Source organism: Chelonus insularis, unplaced genomic scaffold, assembly GCF_013357705.1.
Source record: "Chelonus insularis isolate UGA/USDA-ARS -01 unplaced genomic scaffold, ASM1335770v1 contig_94_pilon, whole genome shotgun sequence".
Classification (NCBI taxonomy): domain Eukaryota; kingdom Metazoa; phylum Arthropoda; class Insecta; order Hymenoptera; family Braconidae; genus Chelonus; species Chelonus insularis.
The window spans coordinates 1,442,833-1,461,371 of NW_023276783.1; the positions used below are offsets into that span (position 1 = coordinate 1,442,833).

The 18,539-nt window shown below is 28.7% G+C and overlaps 1 protein-coding gene across 5 annotated transcripts in view; it reads left to right on the forward strand.

The window, feature by feature from the left end:
• LOC118073033 (uncharacterized) overlaps window positions 1-18,539 on the forward strand; it is a 71,392-nt gene that overhangs the window by 13,482 nt on the left and 39,371 nt on the right. For 4 of the 5 annotated variants that reach the window (XR_004691059.1, XR_004691058.1, XR_004691060.1 and 1 more), the window contains exon 2: window positions 2,839-2,896. The gene's annotated coding sequence lies outside the window, so the exon portion shown is untranslated. Of the gene's footprint in view, window positions 1-2,838; window positions 2,897-3,929; window positions 4,021-18,539 lie in introns of those variants that run through there. The other variant, XR_004691061.1, reaches the window with a different exon arrangement.

The window sequence follows — 18,539 nt, forward strand, 5'->3', positions numbered from 1 at the left end:
TGAATTATTTGTTAATAATGTGTATATTTCTCGGTGGAGTGACTAACTATTTGCTTAGAGAACCAAGCTTAATTCAAAAGATCAATTGTACAAGTGTAATGTAAACATAACTCTCACATAAGTCTATGCAAGAAACTTCAAAGTGTCTGTCAAACCAAACATATAGAATTCTGTGACATCAGAAAGTCATTGAATATTACAGAAAGGTGAAGATAACATAAAAAGATTTTGTTTTGTGAATAGTTCTTTGGTCTTGGGTTATGAAATAAATATGTCCTCTTTTTGATGATGAAACAATGTTAATAGTGAATAGTTTAATTCATATATATGTTTTCAAGTTGAAAAAGTTGTTCATTTAATTATCAAATTGTTTTTAGTTTGTAATAGAAGGTTCAGCAAGTGATTTCAAAGTGTTTTGAAATTCAAATATTGAATGATAGGCAAAAAAATGTACGATCGTAAAAAATGTCAAATTTGCATAAAAATACTGTCGAGTATTTTACCTTGTTGGTTGAAACTTTCTCTATAAATCGTGTTTTTAAAATTTTCTCTTTTTTCTATGTAATAAATTATAATGTTCATTTGAAAAAATATTGAATTTTCTAGCATAAAATTCAATAAATTCTACTGTTCATTGGATTGTATCAATCAATTGATATTAATCTCAGTGATTCTTTTGACATTTATTGTTAGAAATAACTTTTTTGTTTGAGATTATTAATCATTATACGAAAAAATGTTGATAAATGACAAGTTCTGTATTTAAAAAAAAAGATGAGGTAACTTTACTCTAAAAGTCTATCAAGATTTGTATGATATGAATCGTTTGGCAATAGTCTTGTATGTAGAGATGTATAGCTAGTTTACTCAGAAAGCACAGTTGTTTGATGTTGTCGGATTAACGGAAGACAAGGGTGGTTACACACGTAGTTACATCAATGGTAGTCAACTTCTGTAGATCCTGTTGGTTCCAGTGAGTGATGTGAGAATATATTTGAATTGAAACAGTTGTTATATGCCTGTACCTCTGATTTGTATTTTTTTCTATGTATTTTTTCTCCAGAAAAATGAAAAAAATATTTTAATCAAACACAGTTCAATAGAAAAATATATGATCAAAGAAAATAATATTTATTTCATGTTAAAAAATTTTTTACATTGAATTAAAAGAAATTCAAAATGGGTAAATTAGAATGACAGTATGAGTTTTGAATAGATTGTGATGACATTATGGTATAATAATTCTAAACAACAGAAAGGTTCTTTGACATTAAATAGTTCTCTCATGAAAATGCCTCAGGTGTTACTCGTCTTTGAAAGGATTAAATTTCTAGTCTTATCTCAGAAGTGAAAAATTAAATGTTTAAACTTTGGGATTAGTTTAGATTTCATTTTTGAGAATAAAATTCAAAAATTATTACATCATTTTTATTAAATCATTTTTCATTACAAGATTATTTTCAAAATACAATAAATGAAGAAAAAAAAACAATTAGATTTATTATTAAAGGAATAAATTTTTTTTAATTATCATTTATATATACATGCTAATTTTGAATTAATAATTAAAAAAATATTTCTTACGAAAAAATATATTAATAGAGTAAAAAGGTTTAACTCGATGTAAACTTTTCAAGTTCCATCTGATTATAAAGTTTGAGTAGACAAGAGGTATGAAAATAAATTGAAATTAATAGAGACAATAAAATTATAAGTTATAATAAAATTATGAAATCTTTATGAAACAACAAAAGTCACTAAAATATTAATAACAAGCTCAATATAAAACTTTAAAAATAATAATCTGTAAAATACTATAATAAATGAGTATGATTATCTGTTTGGAAATTGAATTCCTAATGAGAGGGTGAATGAGTAGGAGTGGGTGGTGGACAATTGATCCTCCCACAGTGTTAATTATCGATGGAAGAGGTGCAAATTAGTATTGGTTGATGCTAGAATTTCTATACTAAATCTCGAATTACGTTTTGTACAACCTGACGAAAATTTCTAAATTTATGGCAATAATTATATTAATTTCCAAATCGAGAAGTTAATCAAGTCACTTGCCCAGAAGAGTCATAGTATTTATTTCATCATCTCCTCATTTCAATCTATCTATTATTTAATTCCCTCGAATTCACGATAATATTCAAATATTTCAAATTGCTCAGCATTACCGACATAATCATTTCAAATAGTTGCTTTATCTGATATGAATTATTTGATGGTTCTAATAGCTTATTTATTATTATTTTATATGATAAATTGATTCATTTATCGTCTTCCAATTATCTAATATTTTTTATCATAAATACAACTTATTCGAAAGTATGGTTTATTCTATTTTTCTGGCTTACCTTGAATTTTTTATTAGTAATGATCAAAGGATCAAAGTATTGATTACCAAATGCACGTTTCTTGAAAAAAATTACTTTGCTATATAATCTCCAGAATATCTTAGTGAAGTTTTATAATAGATTTAAAAAATATTTTTTATCATTTTTACATCCCCAGACATTATGAGATTATATTCGAGCACAATTCTTTAGTGTTTTTAATACTATTAAATAAAATTTTATTTTTCATCAAGCTAAAATACAGTTTCTCTCATATTATAGTAACTATACTCTTTCGTAAAGTGATAATGACGAGATGAAAGATGTTTAAGTAATATTTTATAGACATGATGTGTTAAAAATGTTTTAACTAATTTTTGAAAAATTTGTGGAGAAATAATGTGTGGAATTTTTCTTGAAAAAATAGCAATTAAAAATATTTATATGAATTTTTCTTTCATGTAAAACTCATCTTTTTTTTTATTTATTCAATCAACAGGTGCATCGTGAATGACCTGTGCTGTGATGGATGAAGTTATTATCGCTAGAGGCAATTGGTAAGTAAATTGAATTAAAATAGATTTTTCAACGTGAGCACAATATTTAAATTTTCTTTTTAATTTTAACGGTGATAAGAGTCTGAAAGTATAAGACATTATTAAGATGTTTTTTTATACTAGAAAAGTTTAAAAATGATTAATCCTAATCATGTGTTTAAAATATAACTCTGAATTCAAAATTCTAATTTTTATCAATTTTATGTTCAACTTACTTTTTAAAATATATCATAAAAATTTTTTATATAAAAAGAGCAATAGATAAAAATATTTATCATAGAATTTTATCAGATTTCTGGTAGTATATATGTCTGATAGTGATTGTAGATGGCTTCCTAGTGTTTCAAAATATGATCTGTATGCTACATTGTCACCTCGTGAAATGGATTTACAGTGAGACTGGTTACAAAAAATCTTTGAAAATTTTTAAGAGCTCTAGATAAAGTCGTGAATAAAAATCACATTCGATTTATATATAGACGTCATAATATATTGTTTTTTTTCATCCATAAAACATATTTAACTCAAGATAACTGAGAAATATATAAAAATATTTCATCCAAATCACAATACATTCAGACACCAGTTAAATTTCTTGGTAGCAACATTTCTTATCAATTATTTAATTTATTAAAGAAATATTCATTTTAGTTCATCAGAAACTTTAATATTTTTTCAAATAAAAGTGTATACTTTTATTCAAGCTGAAAACTGCAACAAAATTTTCCAGTTGGTAAAAGTTTCAGTTGGTAGGAGTTTCTTCTATTTCTCATGTTTTACGCAAAAGGTAAATCGACAGAGTGTATAGATGGGATGGGAAGTGAAATAGGGTAAAGAGACATTTAGTGTTTAAGAGTACAGATTTGAGTAAGAAGTAAGGAATGGAAGGGATAAAAATAGGAGGATGAAACTTTTCTTCTATCACTAGTGTCTCGTAAGTACAATCGTCATACATTTTCACTGGCTCATGTTTCTCTAAAGGACCGTGAAACATCCACAGGATAGCAGCATTAGCATTTCGATGTGGCCACTTGACTGTTACGAAGGTTTCTGAAGTGAAAAGCTGCTTCTACCCTTTCCCGTTGACGCACTTTATTCGCACATCTATTGTTCATCGTCAAGCGGTAAAATTCAATGAATAGAGTGAAGACTAGTAGCTTTATTGCTCTCTAACTGTTTCCTGCTTCACAGATTTTAGCATTAAATTTTTAATAGAAAGAAATTGTGATTTTTTGTTTTTAACTTACGTGGGGAAATTTTTGGATAAAAGTTACCTTTATTATTATGAGTAAACTGAGAATAAGTTAGAGCTTGAATAAAAATTACTTAATATTACTTCTAAAATTTTATTTAAATGAATTAATTAAAATTTTGAAACCAAATTGAAATTCAAAATGTCTTAATATGAATGCTTATTCTAATTATTTATTTAAATTGAATCATCAGTGTGGTTTGGTGGTCCGGAATAAACGTCATCTAATTAATAAATGAAGTTTGCTTGTCACCAGTTCTGAACAATTAGCAAATCAATTGCTGTGTTCACAACTGATACAACGTTTATTTTCGTAGGCCTTGTTCCCTTTGCTATCTAGAGAATCATGAATTCTTTAAACGAATCGGCATTCTCATGCATGTCTTCGCACTCCAAATCTCCACACAATCATCGTGGCTGACCAACACCTCTATCCTAGTAGAATACAAAATTAGTCTACTTTTGATTCATCACTGAATCAGTGTAGTCATCATTGACTTAATGTTAGACCAGAAATGGACTAGACTTGTTTCCTACTATTAGATTTGAATAGACTTTTCCAAAGTATCCGTTTCCATGCATGGGGATTCCTAGATTAACGCTATTATCAAGTCCTTTCCCACAACTGGATCATGATTGTACATACTAATCAATGTTGGTCCAGTCGTGAATGATGACTAGATAATAACATCAATCTCGGAATTCCTAATATGAATTAATTATCAATATAAATAATCATGCATATTGTGAAATTTTCATCTGTATACACTTAGTATTGATGAAGCTAATACTTACATCTAAAAGCTCATGAACTCATTGCAATCTTTAACTCCAAAAATAATTATAACTTGCTAGACCTCTTAAATTAGAGTACTTATTGTCTTGTTATTATTAAGCAGACATTGTTTAATAAATAAGTCAATATTTATATTTATACAAAACACTTATTGTTTATTTGGTCAACAACTTAATCTAGAACATTTTAGCAAAGTAAGAATGATAAAAAAAAGCATGGTGATGATGATGACATTACCTTTGTTCATAAAATTAACTAATAAGATTGAGAATTATATAAAATTACTTATACAACCTCTACAATAAAGTAATTCTATGAACGTGGGGATACAGGTTAATAATGAATTCGATTAAAGGCGAGAGAGTTTCGAGGTCGCGTGGGAGTAGAAAACCAGAAGCTAAGAGAGACAAAGAGAAGAGTATATTCCCGCTTGAGGTAAACCACGCGCACCACTCAACGATCACGCCCTAGCAATAACTAGTGCAGTTAATACTCGATCGAGAACAGATAATTCAATGAGGCAACCTATAATGTGTTGAAGATGTATACCCAACTTCATTTCCATCCGCTTCTCATAATAATATGCTCTTACCGCCAGTAACTTCATCTATATTTTGCAATATTAATGTTACCCTTGATCAAATTTCAAGTCTCTAATAACTCCAAGTCGACTACTGCTATTTTACTTTAAAAAGTCATTAATTATCTTGGTCTTTTACCTTTTTACATTCAATCATCATCATCATCATCATAATTATCCTCTTCTCAACCTACATTTTATTTTGTTATCAACAAAGACCAGCATCTCTTTTATTATCACGTAAATCTGTTGAATTTAATTCACAATTGATACCTATCTTCAGTGATAATCAAATCTGTGAAGGCTGTTGGTAAATAGTTTCAATCTGACACAATATACCTCTATAACAAAATTATTAAAGCAATCTTCTTTTTTTATGTTTCCATTTTCATTGTAACATTTTTTCTAATAATTTCTTTTCACAATTCTAGTCATCTTTTATTTATTTAAAAAGAAATATCTATATTTTCTAAAGGATTTTTTTTGTCTTTTATCAATCCAATACATCATTATGAAGACTAAAATGTCTATTAGTCGTGTAGTAGTAAACCACTTGCAACTTAGACATAAATTATTTTCTCAACAAACAAGCATCAATAATTTAGCCGAAAAACAACTAGGACAGGCGGTTGGAAGGATTTTTTTCCCATCTAAATTGTAAGTGTAGACTATCCGTAGCTTTTTGTTCTACAGTAGTAGGACCTTTATTTCGTCCGGCATTCCGTCGGCCAGTCACTTCAGAAGATGGATTACTACTTGCTGACCAGTAACGCGCACTTACCATGCTTCACTCTCCATAAAAGTTGACGTTTTTTTTTCAAATATCTTTTTTGTCTTTCATTTCCTCTCGTTTCACGAAAGCCTCGATTACTTTACTCGATAAAAATGTCAATGGGAGCTTTGGCATTAATCATTTAAATAATAGATTCGAGAGACTATAAAAATAAAGCAATAGTAGAGGTGGAAAATTAAATAAAAGATACTATAAATTTATGAAATTTATTTCTGCTGTTCGACAATAAATATTTTAAAATTTCCACGTTTGAGAAATTTTATTCAGCTTGTAAAAATAATTTATTGATTGTATCTTATTTATTTCATAAAATAAAGTTATATTATGCTTATCAAATGAAAGCTAAAATCATATTTAATAAATGAAAAGTGAAAAATCATTGGAAATAAATTTATCTTAGAGATATTAATACTAAACTTGGATAAGAATACTTCTTCTTGAATGGTGCATAATTTATAGTAAACTTAATCCTTTTAATCTGTCAAAGATCTCTATGTTAAATACAATACCATGTAGCTACATATAATTGTCGCATTAAATTTACTCAGTCTCTCTATATTCAGTCTCTTCTCTGCTCCTTCTCTCATTTCGTTCTCCAATCTTCATGCATCTTTTATATCCGACGTTTAGATTAGACTATTACTGCTAACATAGCAGTCTCCAATGATCGCTCTTACGATACTACTTGTCACACTGAAATTACAATGTATTTGTCGATATTAATGTCAAATTATCTATCAAGTTATTGATTTTGTAAAACAAGATACTCCATCAATTTATCTATTTTTTTTATTATTCTTATTTGTTGTGTATTTATTCACTTTATCTATCAAAAAAGCTCATTGTGGATTGTAATGATCAATTAAAAATAACTTGAATTTTGAAATAAAATTATTTTTAATTTTTGTCATGTAGAGTCAATGCACCAGTGAAAGAACGATTAAGGGTAGCAATGGTTTTATTAATTGCTATGAGTTCAATTATTATCTGGTTTATCAGTGAAATAGAACTATTCTATGAAGACACATACATGGAATGTGAAAAAGTAACTTGAATTTATCTGTCTTTGTTGATTAAAGTTGATTAAAACAATTTTGAAAGATAATTGAATAGCCTAGTGAGTAAACAACATGCTTAGAATATCTATATATTGCTTATATACACTGGTCATGTTGTTCATTCACTGGTGCATGGACTCTAAAATGACAATAAAAAATCGAGATATCAAGCAATAAGTGTTTTGAAGCTGAGAATGAAGTGGTGATGATTTAAAAATGAAGAACTCTTTTAAAACTGCTGATAAATATTTCAACTTCATTCTTTATTTATAAATATCTGTTATTATTTTTAATATATTAATGTTGATTATATTTTTTGTGTTTTAAGGATATAGTTTATCTATAATATTTTTCCATTGAAACTATAATAATGTAACAGAAATCTTTTCTACAAATACACCAGTAAAATCGTGAAAATGACCAAGTTTAAATAAACGTGGACTTGGAAGCAATTGGTTCACTCTAATAAAATCTTACAGCGAAGCTTATTGCAGCAAATTTTGTTCGATACTGAAGATATAGGGAGCAAGCGAGTGAAAGTATAGAAGTACAATGGGAATGAGAAAAAAGAGTTAGAAGTGGAAGGGCAATATATTGCACGTGTCAGGAAATTCGTTTCTTATCCACTGGTAAATCGTTTGTGAGCGCAAGTTGCACAGAAACTCAATATTTGGCAACCGAATTTCAGTGACTTCGAAATCCTCTTGGGAGTCTACCGACCATGTGAAATCTAATCTGTTTGGGGATTTAAATTATAGCGTTTCGTTAAAACTACCATACCTTTTTAGAACTTTATTGAACAATTTCATTGATAATTGGTTTCTTTCAATTATAGAATTACTTTTAATCCAGTCTAATCTTTTCAAAGAGTTTTATTGATAAAATTGCTCTTCACATGCTTGGTCAAGTGACGAATGTAGTGTTTATGTTTGAATATATATTTTCAACCAAATCCTGAGAGATGTTGGTAGCATACTTCCTGTTCCGTTTGTCTGCTAGCCATTTCTGGTTGACATTCTTCAACAGTCCAAATCACCAGTCTGCAAGATTGTTCATGTTCTCTTTTCTTTATGTACGTATATTACTATGTTCTAAAGTCTGGTTACATATTCTTTGGCTTTTACTGCTTGTGTAGTCTGCAAATCCAGAGTAGGTATAAATTCATATTGTGGTACAAATGTATATGTAGTAGTTATTTGAACAGATTTTAGAATTTAGTACGGTCTCTGAGGCATTGTGGACACGTACTGTAAACCCGATACTATTATGTATTTACTCAGAGAATGCGAAAAAGATTTGCTTTTCATGTTTCTATCTCAATTACATCCATCATATTTTGGCGTTTATTTTTTATTATTTTTCAATTTTCAATTTTTCATTGAGAAATTGTAAAGAATTATTAATATTGATAAACTAAATCTCAACTCACAGTTAATAATAATTATTATTAAATAACATTAACATGAATATGAATATAATATTATTAATACAAATAAGCCCTATTATAAGCTTAGAAAAATTTCGAAAATTATAGTAAACATTTAGACCATGTTGAAATTATGTTTTTGCATTTTAAAGTTATCCAGAGAATATAGAAAGAATTTCAGTCGTGTATCTGTTCTGGAACAATCTTTAAATAATTTTTTAGATCACAGAGAACTAAAATCAGAGGTAAAAATTCTTGAGGTAATTCTTAGCTTTAATTCTTAAAAAAAATCACTTAAAATAGTTTGAAACATTGGACCGAGTTAAAGTTTCAGGCCAATATTAAAAAAAAACGTTTAAAAAATTGTAGAATAAATTTTAGTTTTCTACATATCTGCATTGAGACCCACTTTCAGACTGTTCTGTAAGGTACTAAAAAATTATTATTATCAATAAGCCCTACTTTAAGCCTTGAAAGATTATAATTATTTTAAATATTTAAATCGAGTTGAAATGTTATATTAAAATTTTTATTTACTTGTTTACGACTTACTTAGTAATTAAATCGCAGAAAAATATTAGCAACATATGTGAAAATAAAATATGAGAAAAAAATCTCATTTGATTTATTTTAAAATATTATTTTAATTTGAGTAGTGTGGAAAAACATATAAAACTTTTGAAAGTATCTATTTCCATAGCCACAGATGTAACGAAAAAATGACATTTATTTATTAAATGATTTAACAATCAATCACTTGGTTATGGGTGGCATTAAAAATAAATCCCTCTTAGTCATGCTTCATATGCATGATATTCCCTTTGAAATTCGTCATAAATTTGCCGTTAATTCACAAGCTGTCGTAGGCTCCATTGATCAGGTACTCTGGCATATGCGAGAGTGCACATATGTATACATTCTCTGATAACGCGAAAATTACTAAACGTACACTTGCAACATAGTGAATGTGATATCCTCTCGATACATGAGCGTGACACTACCGATTTACCGATTATCGTGGTTTTATCGGATGTTGTAACACCATCCTGTTGTGAATTTTATTTGATAGCATTTTGTTTATTTGCTTGATAAATGTTTCTTTTTTTCTGATTCTCCAGGATTTAATTAATACTTTTGTTTTTTTATCAATCAAGTTATTTTTTTTTTTGTTTATTTTTTATCAATAAACAACTATCTATTATTTATCAGAATTATCAACAAAAGCATTGCATGCAAACATTCATTAACTAATGCTCAATGCATTCATAATTTTACATTTTTTTTTTCTAGTAAAAATTTTTCATATTTTTTTATGAATATGAAAATATTTAAAAAAATCTTTTTTTGCCGTACTGACCAGGCTTCTGTTTTTCATTCGTAATCCAGATTACGTTTCTGGACGTTCATCTCCACCCTTTTGACCCATACTGTAATAAATTCCTTCCGGTGAGAGCAAATGTTCACATATTTGCCACGTTCTCACTCTATCGTTTCTCTTTTCCTCTCACTCTACTCTTCTACAGTTCTACTCTGCAGCTTCGTAAATTTTTTCAAAATAAATACTCACTCGTGCTCCATATATGCACGTACACCCGGTGCGCATCCTGTGGTTGAAAAAAAGACAGACCTAATGGTCATGAGTGAAAAAATAAGCGAGAAATAAAAGAGCTATTGACCGATTACTTTATAGACTAAAAAGCGAAGAAAAAAAAAATAACATTTGACTCATAATTATTAATTAAACTACTTTATGACAACTATTAATTGAACAAATAATTCTCATTTTATTTTTAGTTGAATAATTTTGAAGTTTAAATAATTTTAATAAGAAATTTAATGATTGCTAAATTGTTTATAATGATGGTATTATTTTACAATTTTAATAAAAATAAGAAATTTTAATTAATTAAGAAGGAAAGAGTAGTAATAGTAGGATGAGATATAAGCAATTTAAAGTTATTTAATTACCTGATTAAAAATTTTATTTAGTCGAAAAAAAAAGATCTGAGTGTCGTAAAAAGGGAAGTTAAAAGAGTCGTTTAATTATTACGTTTGTGCATTAAATTAATATGTCTCGTCTCTAGTGTAAAGCATGAAATGTATATATATTTTTTTTCGTCTGTGATAGCAAAAAGCTTGACTTTTACAACATTTAAAGAAAAAGCCAAATAATAATGAAAATGAATAAAAAATACCGTATATGTGTACGCATATAAATTTTTTATTCTCTAAATCGGGTGTGAAATGTCCATTAGTCCGCGTGAATGCTTTATACCGTGACAATAAAAAGCAAAAAAAAAGATGCCAAGTAAAGAAAAGGTTGAGTGCTTTTGGTGAAAAGTTAATATTTTATTTTATTTTTTCACTCTCTCTCGCTCTCACACTCACTTGATAATAAAAGTCACCATTTTTTTCACTTAATTTACTTTAAAAGTAAAATTCATCAATTATTGAAATAGGATAGGATTTTTTTCTCAGCAATTTATTTTGGATTTCCGAAAGAAAAGACAGAAATTTGATCAAACAATAGCAAGACTTTTTCTTATGTATTAAAGAGTCAAGTGAGAAGCCGTAACTGGGTAACTTTGATGGCTATGGTGGTTTAGATCTAAGTAACGAATGACACTGACTTTTCTTTCAAGTTGAAACAAACTCGATTACTTTAGGTGTGTGTGACCGATCCAATTTAAGCGATTCTCTGAAAGCGAACACAAACTATTCGTTCGGTTGGCAATTGTACTATTCCTATAGTGGTACGGCACCAACTCTCGGAAGTTAAACAAGTTTTCTTTAGCAGTGTATGTAACTCTCGTTTGCATGTCTATAACTTATTCCCTCTAATCTTTTAGGTAAACTTTTGTTTTACGAGCTTTTCATTTTATTTTTCATTAAAGTAGTTTTATCCATAAATTGTCCTTGAGGATACTCTACTATCTAGATATCTAGAGTTACTTATACCAGCTATAAAACTATATATAAAAGTGGAGAGAATGCCTTTAAGAGAAATAGGAGAACCGATTTCTACTTGACGCGAAAAGGGGCCATGTAGTAAATAATTTATGAATCAACGACCCCGATTTCACGGATCTAAACACCCGAAGAAAACTTTCTGGGTGTCGGGTGTTCCCACCTATTTATGGTAGCGGAACTAAAGACCAGAAAGGGTAGAGAGAGAGAAAGGAAACGAAGCTTGAGTGCAAGAGTGTGCCAAAGAGGCTAAAATGAACACAAAGGCAAACGGAAAGCCGCTAATTCGTCGCTATGAGGGTAAACCCCTGATGTTTAGAAGCCATAATTTCCTTTTAACTTTTCATTTAAATTATTCATCCCTCATTAATTCCCTCTTTAACTTGAGATTTTTTTTCTCCCTCGTAAGAGAAGAAACTTTCTTCGTGATGTAGCTATTTATTTGTTAAGTTAAGTAAGGGTGTTAATTAAGTACCATTAGGCAGAAAATAAACTCAACTCTTGCTATTTTACTTACAACTTTGTATTATTTATTTTCTCCACTGAACGAATAAGTTTTCTCATTAATTGAAAATACCTTTGGTTAATATTTACCCTCTCATATTTTTGTCATATGAAAATGATGCTTTAGCAATAAATATCTAGCTTTTTTTCAAGATTTTTCTTTTTTTTTTTTTTTTTACGTAAAAATGGAATAAAATTGGGTAAATAAAATGACAGAATAATGTAAAATTGAAATTCTCTTCAATAGAATATTATTAGCTTCAAGTCAACTGAAGACGACAAGATGCAAATTCTATCGAGAATAAGAAGTCGAAAAATTTTGATGTGAATTGAAAATGATGTATATTACTATTTTATTTTGAAAAAAAAGGGAAAATTTTATTTACTTGATGATGAAAATCAGAAGAATAGATAAAATTTTAAAAATTTGCCTTCAATATTTATCAATACTCAACTGAAACAATTTATTATTACTTTTTTTATTAAATTAAATTTAATTATTTAAATCACAGAAAGAATTGAAATGAATTTTTTCATTAATAAATTGAAAAACATCTAAATTCTTTTTACCATTTAAAATAGAAATAAAAGTACAATTTTCTTCAAGTTTTATTCTAGACTAGAGATGCAACTTTTTTTTTCAACTGACTTCCTTAAGTTGACTGATAGTCGAAAGATGAGAAGATAGACGAATGAAAAGTGTCGTTGAAACGTGTCGATTTGTGATTTCTCGAAGGGAAAAAGAACGAAGAAGAAGATCTAAGCTAGAGGGTGAGACAAGAGAACAAAAGAGTGAAGAAAAAAAGAAATCGTAAAGGGCATCAAAAAAGAATGAGATAAAATCTGGAATGGAATAGATCGGAAAAAGTTTAAATGCCAGTATGATCTCGACCTTTTTTATGATAATTATGATAACTGACTCATTTCTTGTTTTAAAAAAGAAATCTTTAATGTGCATCTTGAAAGAATACAAACGTTAATGACGTTGATAATAACTTTAAATATATTTAACAAAAAAATCAACATTAATATCATCATACTGATGGTGATGGATGTTCACCAGTGGATATTGGAGTTGACATCTTGACCTATGTTGCAATATTTTATAGCAGCTCTACGGTAGCTCTAAAACTTTCACAAATATTGAAAGATATAATTTCATTCAATGATGATGTTGCTAATGCTGATAATAATTTGATAAAAGCAAATTTATCAATAAAATATACAACAGAGTTAGGATTGCCCTTAGTGATGAACAAATCAAACGAATATCTCACAAAATGATCAAGTCAAACAAAAACCAATTAATACTGCTGATAAATAGTTGAAAAGTGATCTAATTGTTGGTATATTTCTTGATAAATATCATCATTATTTACATTATATCATGCAGAATAAATAAATCTAATATAATAAATGGATCAAATAGTTTAGCCTTTGGCAATAAAATATATCAACAATGAACGAAAAGCAAATAGTCAGTTTTTAAAAATACTTGTATTGTAATCCAACAGTAGTAGTTTATAAAAGCATATTATTGTGATACATGGGTGATATATTGGAGTGTGCTCCTAATCTGTTGTTGCTTCCTGTTAGTACAAGTTAAGTTTGATATCGGTCGTACTAGTGTAGCGGCTGTTAAAAGGAACTGCCGCATAAAAGTTGACTACCCCTTGCAGCATTCCGACAGCATGATTGTAAAGTATCCGGAGGCACAACACGCGCGATACGTGTACTCAGTTTCTCTTTACTTTTCTCTTTTAGTTGGTCCTCTGTAGCGATTGCAGTCTTCGTTTCAAAGGTAATTACATCAGCGACAGAATATACTGAATTCTTTGCTGTCTCCCAACAATTCTACCTACGATTTGTGATAATGAAACAAAAGAATATCTCTCTTACAGTGTCATGTACATAAATAAATCCTAACGAGTTTGTTTGTGAAATTGACATATCTCTAATCCTTTATTTTCTTCATTTTTCTTCGTCCTTTTGATTATTTTTATTGCCAAGGATAAAATACTTTACTTTAGAAGCTTTCATAAAGATTAAATAATTTGATAAAAAAAGTGAATATAAAAACATAAAAGTCTACGAGTAGTATTTGCCGCTGAATTGCAAAGTTTTCTTGTATTATATTCACCCATTTTTGAACTTCTATCTTAAATCGCTATAGTCTTCTTCTATTCAATCTGTCGTCGAGTCCAAAAGTTTTGCAGTATAGAAAGCAGTACCACAAAAGCTATAAAAGATTTCTTGTTTTTTTTCATCATGTAACAAACTCGAGAAATTTCCTAACAAATGGAAGCGTAAAAGCTCCTGTTTTGTAAAGACAAACCAATTGTTCAGTGAACAATCATCATTTTTTAGTTTTAATCAGAAAGTTTTGCTAAGCCATAAGTAAAATTGGTTTCAATAATTACTGTTATTCACCAGTTGACCAAAAGTTTTATACATAACTAAATGTATTTATTTTTTTAACTACCCAATTTTCTTGACTTTGATTCTGATCCTAGTAGGGAGCAATATTGGCACATTATTGGTCTAGCATTCTACCAACATTATCAAGCTTGATGTTGAACCAGGAATAAACCACTTTTACACTAAAACCAGCCATTGCACTTTACAGTAGTATCTCGGTATGATGTCACCATGATTATGATTAAGAATAAAATTATTCATGATCTAGAAATGTACTTTTTATGAAGGAAGTTACTTGTTTTATTTAAATAAAAGTTTAATAATATTATTAGTTATTTGACTTGTTACCCAAGCACTGAGCATCTGAAATCATCATGCTGAGTCTGATTACCTAGTAGAGACAGGCGTTAATGTGCTGTTGTAAGCCAGTTAACCTCAGCCTCATTTCAAGAATGAAGAATGTTCAGCACTACATGAAGACCGAAGCTACAAATAGTGTAAATAAAGCTAAATAAAGTAATAAACTATTGGATTATTTCTTTAAATGCTTGGAATCAATTTCTAAAAAATTATCAGACAAAAGTGAGTTTCATGCAGACCATTCTTTTAGAAGGTTTTAGGGATCAAAGTATCAAGATTTTTTTATTTCTATTCCAACAGAAATTTTTTTGTTGGTTTCAAAAGAAAATAAAAGTTAGAAGAAATATCTCATTAGGTACATCCAAGCAAAAATATTTGTATTGAATTCAATTCAAATTGAAAATACTTTCTGCAAAGATACCAATGAGCAAACAATTTGTTTATTTTCCCATCAGATAATAAAAAAAAGAGGATATTACTCGATAACAATATTCTGATGAAACGAATATAATATAAATTAAGATATAATATAAAATAGAAAAATAGAATCAGGTGCTCTCACCTTGCAATCCTATTTGATGTTAAGATAAAAATTTCCTTTTACTTATAGTGGTTTCGGAAGCAAATGGGATTCACAAAGCGAGTTCGCGTAATAATCGAAAATCTTCTTACGGTGCACAAAGTAATTCTAGAATCTGAGAGAATATCACGTACAAAGACTACAAGGACAAGCGCCTTTGGTGTATATCCTTGCGTATATATTACAAAGTATTAGAGTGAGAAAGAGGAATATATACGTCGTTACCAAAGTACTCCTGTATTTTGAATTCCACTAGTATATTGATAAAGGTACTTTATACTTTGCCATGTTGTATATAAATTTATATAGATTTAGATTATTGTATAATACATTATCTACTTTCCTATACATACAAATCACAGAAACTCTTTTTTATAATTATTCTTTTCACTGCTTATTCAGCAATTTTATCGTCAGAAATCATCTTTAAAAGATCACCAACATTTTAGTTTTAAGTTTCTCTGGTGAATAAAATTTTTCCTTCTCATTTAAACGAATCAAGATGATCAAGTGTTTAAAAGCATCATTTTTGAACGAAAAAAATAATTTTTTTATTTAACAAAATTATTTAAAGCTTTTAAAAAATAATTTAAGTAAAAATTCAAAGGAATCATCAACTGCTGAGGACTTGAAAGTTGATTAAAAGACTTGCAATATCAAATCCACCTTTATAATGAAGAAAAAAAAATATTTGCAATGATTATTTGCTAGGAAGTAGAAAAAAAAAATTGCAAAAAATAATAGGAAGGTGTTAATAAAAAAAAAGAAAGAAAAAACAGTTGGACTTTTTTTATCAAGTAAATGAGGTGATAGAGTAAGAAAAATAGAATGGTGTGAAATTTCGTGGTTGAATGTTACTTCCAGTATAGTTTCAATAGCCATAGGTTCTGAGTAAAGAGCAGGAGAGTAAAAGAGTAGAGTTGTGATACCTTAGTTCACACTTGAGAAACGAGAAGAGTCGACGAAAGTTCAGATCAGAATTCGCCGTGAGCTATACGCGTTAAAGTCCTAATGGATCGTATTCTCAACTAAAGATCCAGCTTTTTCTCCTCCCATTACGTTTATAACCTCGAGGGTTTAAAGAGGGGAAAAAAAAGAATTGGAGTGTTCCACTGCTTCTGTTGTATCGTGTCTTCTTTTATCATTCAAGAGAATAATTTATCATAAATTTAACATGATAATGATTACCTAATAATTATCTTAAACATACAGAAACAAAAAAAAATTTAATGTTGGTAAAAAACGGAAAACACTTCATTCAGAATTGATTAGAATATCAATTCGAAAAGTTTGTTTCCTAAATCTGACTTTGTTTATTCTACTTGATCCAATACTTGATAATGAAATGGATTAATTTACTTCAAAGTTAATTCAGCTCTTCATCAACTTCTACTTTGAGCTATTTCCAAGGCTCAGCAATAAAATTTTGTGGCTTCCAAATGTAACCAGATTGAGGACAGAATTAATTAATAGCTGAAAAAAGTCCACATTTATTCATTGGTTGAAATTGATAGAGCTTTTACGGTGATTTTGATGAGTTTGAATTATTTGAAGGGAAATCATTTTAAAAAAATTTCAATTATTATAAAACATTTCCTGGATTTATTTATATTCTAATATTGTTAACCAACTCAAGCTTTCTATCCATTTAAATAAATAAATTACATTTAACTCTTTAATTGCATATGGGATGTAATCCAACCAAATCCAGTTCAGTGGTTTCATGCATTTTTTTTTCTCACCATATTTTTTTAACGTATTTTTAAATGTTCAAAATTTTTTTTATTTTAAAAATATAAATTCCATTTTAAATAGCATGAATTTTACCTCAAGGAATACTTCATCTTTTTTTCTAAAAATATTAATAGTTTAAAAGTTATTTGAGGTGGAATTATTTAGGGTGGGTTCCAATCCTCTAGCAACTTCTAGTTAAAAACCAAAATATGCAGTCTGAGGATTGAATTTATAATGACAAATTTTTTCCTGTACTTAAATATTGATCCTGAATGATAAATTTCTATTAAAGATGAAAAAAAGAAGGATAAAGCTTGAATAATGTGTCATTTTCCGACATTTATTGAGCAAGATTACCGTTAGAAGTTTCAAAGCTTAATCGTTAAAGAAATCGTGTGGAGATCTAAAGAAAACACACCATTTTATCCTCGTTAGTTGGTTATCCGGTGTAAAAATGGAACGAAAAGAAAATGTTGGAGTAAATGGCTGAAAAAAGAAAGTTAAAGCGACAGAGTCAGCTAGAAGGGAAGGTTGTCGATAAGTTTTAGTCTTGGTCCCTTAGTCGTATCTTGTTCCCGTTTTGATTCAAACCTCGTTACTATTCGTTGCGAGTAGTTTCAGGATATGCATCCATTGGTGTGGCTTATCTAGAAAATTTAATAACGTAGCACATGTCTAGAACGCATTAGTGAGACTCTAAACTCTAAAGTGTCTGCTTCGTCAGCTTATCTACGGATACTTTGATATAATTTTGCAGGACGAGTAGTAGTCGACTGGTCGACAAGCGGATTAGTCTTCAAATCTGCAATCACGTAAAGTTTAAGTCATGCTTCTCAGTACATTAAACTTTCTTAATCAACTTTGTTAATAAAATAAGCCAACTATTTATATTTTATTATCATCCATACTCAGGTCTACAAGTTGTTGAAAGGTTCTAATTATCATTCCATAGATCCATTTTATTTAATACATTCTAACCTACATTATTAATCATCATAAGTCTTTGATGGATCTTTTTAACATTGGAAAAAATGTCGAATGATTGATTTTCATTGGAGATAAATTGGTAAATAAATAAAATCGGATTGCAAAACCATTTCGACAAAAAAAAAACGTTTACTTTACTAACTTTTCATGATTAAAATAAATGGCAGTTTTTATAAATAGTTGAGTTT